Below are 6,000 nucleotides of genomic sequence, written 5' to 3' on the forward strand. Positions count from 1 at the left end.
TTCGGAAGTCAGACGCTGCTTGGAGCTTGTTAGTTATACCCACAAATACTAGTCCTATGATAGTAAATACGACATGATGAATACGAGACCTTTATCAGTATGAAGTGTGCTGTTCTCTGAACCCTCTTTTGTACCCCTAGGCTGTATAAATGATAAGTTCAAATGAATACAAACATCTAAACACCTATACAAATACGGGTAGTAGTTTGTGCTATAGTGTTCCACTGCAAAATATAACAGATGTTAAAGATTTGTTGACACAATATTATATACATCTACTAAATCTTTAGTTTTGACAGTAAGCCCTTAAGATCAAAAGTTTGGAGAGCCTTATTGATGACTGAGTGTGTTGATCTAAAATCAACCATTGTTTTATCTTTATAGCACACTTTAAGGTCACTTTCAGTTTGTCTGTCAAAATTTAACCAGTCACAACAGAATCAATATGGGCTTAACTAAGGGTCATGACCACCTTTTAGTTTTAATGCTTTTAAAATCTTTCCAAATTACATGTAATCTTCTTATTTTGCTTTTTCCGATTGAGTTTTCTTGTCTTTTATATGCCTTTCACATTTTATTCCACGAATTGCTTGGGATGTTTTTTCCTTTTTATTTCCCGCTTTTAAGGTTTTAAAAGATTTTTTTTATCATCTTGGCTTCGACAATGTCATGTAATTGTAAGACGCACAGCCCCTCATCTATTACAATCAATACCAAAAGCAAAGGTTGATACAAGGCTGTTATAACAGCATTACACACCTCGGCCTCGGCCTTGAAGACGACCTAATTGAGTCTTATTTCACCAATACACAATGTGTCAAATCTTTTTTGCCTGCATGCAAAATGTACGAAGGCTGTTCATGATGTTTGGCTTATCTATTCAAACTGTTGGTAAATATGTATTATGACATATGCATACACAGGATATCAATAAATTTGTTTACATACTGAAGCTTATTATTGTAAAAGACATTTCCTTCCGTTTTCTGTAACCCTTTGTTTATCATGATCTCACTCCTACGCGTACACCTGTTTTCACGAGACGCACTGGCACACAGGAAATTTGACACCTGCTGAATGCAGGTTTTATCAACTGGAATTTTTACCCAAAAAGTCCCTAAACTTTTAGTCTCGATATATGCGTTTTAATATATTTCACTATAAGGAGAGCTCCAGACAGCTTTTTTAACCATTCGTCACCGGATATATAGCGATATATCAGGTGATTTTCTACAAGCCCTTACATATGCGCAGAATTAAAAAAAAAGCAGCCTCAAAGAATCCCAGGATCCTTTGAAAATCAAATGGTTCGTGTCTATTTTGTATTGTATTGTTTTTCTTTCAATTGCATGCGGCTTATTTAATAAATATAGTTTTTGTCCATGTCACATCTGCAATACATGTAAGTATCTTGACAGTTTCAATTTTCCTCAAGTAAGATTTTGTTTAAAGTACTAAATGACTGTTTTAGAACCATCTGGTTTTTTTTCTGCTCGTGTCACACTACATGTATTATTATATTTACTTTGAACTTGTCCTTATTCAAACTTCTGACCTAAATATCAAAGTGTGCTTATCTTTGTTAGTTGAGACCTTGTTAGTCATTTGTGAAAGAACCTTTCTATCAAAAGATGAATAATAAATCAAGTATCCCAATGAGAAGCGTTTTTCTCGTTTACAAGTCATGGCGCATGACAACATTTTGCTTTTAAAGGTCAGAAAGGTCACAAGAGTCGTGTTTGACAATACTTACCCTTCGGAAGGTGTGATCAGTCTAGAGTACTTCTACTTTCCACCATAAAACTGTTTGATTTACAAGCAGAAGAAATGAAACAATGTGTAATAACAGCTAAAATTGTAGCCATTGTGCATATATAGAAGTAGAAAGTACATAAGAGCACTTCAACTACCATTACGGTTTATTCGGAAACAACAGGTCTTTATTATATATAAAGAGCAAAGCAATAGAAACTTTATTAAAGGACTTGAATTTGTTCTTAAAGCTTTAGCTCTTATTGGTATACTAAAGTTCATTACTGACGTGGGAAGACTACAAAAGATGCGGAAATGTGAAGTTTTGGAGAGATATTAGGGAATATACCGTTATGTTTTGTGTCTTTAAATCGAAATTTGCCTTTTATAGAAAAGCGGTAGACGCTTGCCCTACATGCACACCTAGCCACTAATCTAGACAATGTTTACTTCGTAGATGCTCATCGTTATTTCCGGTTGTTTTATCTTGGCTTGTCAGTGTATTTCTGTTTGCTTTTATTTTTTAACAACCCCAATTTTGGTAAGATTTCATTAAATAAATAAAGTTCAACTTAATCTTAATTGACTAACACGGGTCATGTGTCATAAAAAAAAAACCGGAAATTAAATGTAATAGGCGTTAGAAATGTTCTGAAGTAATGAAGATACCTCACAATTCATATTTAGGAAGCCATATTCATGAGCAACTTTGCAGTCTAACAAATTAATACAAAAAAACAATTTTTCTGAGCAGACTCGGTTGTTACAGTTTTACTGTAAACTAAGTGTGTACGGAAAGAAATATGATATCAAAATGAAATCAATAGCTTTATTCTATGAATCAAATACTTGTAATAATTCAAACAAAAAATGTTCTAGATTCAACTTATGAAAAATATATCAGTTCAAATGAAACTTGGACAATCGACCTCACTTATATGCAAGATCCACAAATTATAGTTGCACTCCATTTCGACTTTCTATACATGTGAAAAATATTTTAGACAAAGGCGCTTACCTTTCTAATCCGACTGGTGTATAATTACATATTAATAGCGGGGGCTGAATAATTCCTAACTACGTTAGAACTGTCAAATTTGCGAAGCAAATTTTTTTGTCGTTCCCTTCGCGGGACTCGAACTCATACCGCTGTGCCATCTATGACAACACCGACTGCACTAAGTCCAGCGCCCTAGACCACTCGACCAGCTAGGCTATATAAAATATAGCTTTCGCTAGCCAGGTCATTCTTTCTCGTAGGATTAATCTAGGGCTGTAACTTAGTACACGATATATGGGAGTATGGGACAGCTCATCTAGGTGTTGTTATGTAGGATAGTGGATCAAATTAACCATACATGTCACAACAAATCAATATTATACAAACGTCTCAGAATGTGATGACTCTATTCTCCACACTGCTCCATCGGTTCAAATGGTTAATGCAAGCATGGAAGGGTCTGAAAAATTTCCAACGTTGTTAGAAAGGAAATCAAGGAAAACCTGTTTCGAATGGTAACGTTAAGAATATAATCCATGGATAACAACTTGACAGGGAGAATAGACAATACAACTAAAAAATCTTAAAATAACCGAAATGACACGTACAAAAAAGGTACATGAACAACCCAGACCAGATCCAAGGACCAGGTGAACCGGTAGGGTATGCGTGCTCTGATTTTAGATATAAGGACAGTCGATGTTGAATTGACGTATCAATTTTGGGGTTGTTGTTTTGGTGTATGAGGTATTACTTCCTTTACTTTCACGTCTCTTTTTTAACAATTTATACCTATTTTCTAAAAGCACTATTGTAAATGTTAGTGTAGTTTCCTTAAGATACAGAAGAGGAAACAGGAAATCTTACAAATCTCTTAACATTTACTCCTTTTTTTAAATTGTTTATTTTAGCATGTCATGCCAGTTCATGTATCTATGTACATTTTGAACGTTTGTATACTTAAATAAACTGCGAAATGAAAACATGACAACGCTACACAAATCCGGGATGATTCCCTGTAAACACATAATCATGGTCACGGGAAGTTGGATCACAGAATAATGGGAAATATTTTGTCAAACACGTCAGTCAAACGCTCCAAAGATCCTGAAAAATACCGCTGTTTACATGCCGCTATATTGAATTCGTTCTTTGACATTTTGAAACTGTTGAAATTTGTCACATAAGTTTCCTGTTTGCTGACAATGTTTGAAATATCTTAGTATTTGTTTAAAATGAATAATTGCGTTGTTGCATTTGCATTTCAAAATTACGAACTTACTTTTAAGTGCATTGTCCACCTTTCGACTTATACATACTTTAAAAAGCGTCTCGTAGCACTAAAGGTGCTTCGTATCCAGCTTTGCTCCACTGTGATCAAATTATTGTGTTGTCTTGCATGTAAATGTTTGCTTTTTGGTTTTCAAACACATTATGCCATTTGAAATGTTAAGTGTCGACAAATAGTCTGCTAAGAGGTAAACTGGTTGTCATTGTGACATTTGAGTGAGAATAAAATCAATGCAAACCACAAACTTACACAAGTACCAGTCCACATAAAATTCAGACTGCCTATGGTAAGGTGATTCAAGGAGTAGAAAAACCCACGGAACAAATTATGCTTTTTTGGTCTACATATGCTATATTTTTATGTGACGATAGTCTCTCCTGTATTAAGATCTGTACTTTTGAGAAAATTACACTTTAACCTCCCACTTAAATCAACCAAATCATACCATATCAAGAACAATAACTCTTGCACAGTGCTAGTTTCATGTACAATCTATATAAATTTTATCTTAAAAGCGCAACACCCAAATGAAAAGCTAAGACTGGTTATGTAGTCTGTAACTGTTTCTGATCAAGAAATAAAACTGAATTCGGTAGGTTTTTGATATGCACGAATCACCTCCTGTCTGATTTTTATAAAGATTGCTACTTAATTGTCAAAATTTAAACATCTTAAGATGATGTTCATAATGCTAACGACTAAGAAAAGATAGAATTATAATTTTAAAATATGGTAAAACAAATCATTGAAAATGTTAAGCTCTATGTATGACGTTCACATGCAAGCTAATCGGACTCCACTGCTCTGACACTGACAAGAAAATAACTCAGGTTAAAGTGTTTCCTTTAAGGGAAGTGTTTCTTCAAAAAAAAAAAGCCTCTCCGAAATTTAACAGAAGAACTTAATATTTGCAATGATTTTGTCCGTCTTTTAGAGTTCATTAAGAACTACAACCAATTTAAATACAAAAAAATATTGCAATATATTTGAAATCTCTTTTATTTTCATTTCTAAATCATATGTTTGTACAGAATTATACTGCAAGGTCTTCAAATATAAATAATTTTAAAAAAACGTGGAATATCTAATTTGATAACACGGGTGTCTATAATACAATCTATTAATTACTTTTGTTAAGTTATAAGCATTTTAAAATTTGAAACACTGCAGTGGGTTATCGAAAAAGCCATGTTGTTACATAACCACGGTCTAACACGTTACAGAAAAATAGTTTAAAAATTTACTGATCGACAATTTGGATGCGAGTTACATGCGTTGTCTGATGTCTACATTAATAAAAACCTATGTCTATTCTGGCCGCCCTGGAGCAGATAGAAAGCAATCAGTCTGTAAGAAGTGTAGCGTTACTCCTTGTTGTGACAGCTCGACCTCCTCTGAACTTTTTACAAATTTGTTCAAATAGACCCAACATAAAAAATGCAAATGAATACTTACGTAAAGAAAGCAACTTGAAACTTAACTTTACCTAGTGCTCTCAATCAATGAAAAATGTCGCTTGCGAGAATTCCTCTCTTCATGTACTTACGTTTATGTGATTATCATGTATATTTAAGATTTCTAAAGTTCAGGCTGTAACATTTATCTGGGCTTGAGTGATGGTAGGAGTTTTATCCCTACAATTTTTGAGCATTAAAATTTTAGAGTTTCCAATTTGTAACATATTTCATTATATCTATCAGCTTAACTTTAATGGACCACTGACATATTTAGCACAAATTTGACGGTTGAAATGTGACGAAATATCTTTGGATTAGAATTAATATTTTAGAGGCTAAGGGGTAATACCTGTAGGGTATGATTGTACCCACACTAACAATGGTTTTACAGACATTTTTCAGACTTTTGTCTAGCCTTGAATGTTCTTATTTTAAATAGGTCTTCAGTAACATCCTCTTAATGTGTAGTTTTCTACTTTAGGTCAATAACTAGGACAACA

Source organism: Perna viridis, chromosome 3 (assembly GCF_037379345.1).
Source record: "Perna viridis isolate PV_CMFRI_1.1 ecotype Kerala chromosome 3, ASM3737934v1, whole genome shotgun sequence".
Taxonomy (NCBI): Eukaryota; Metazoa; Mollusca; class Bivalvia; order Mytilida; family Mytilidae; genus Perna; species Perna viridis.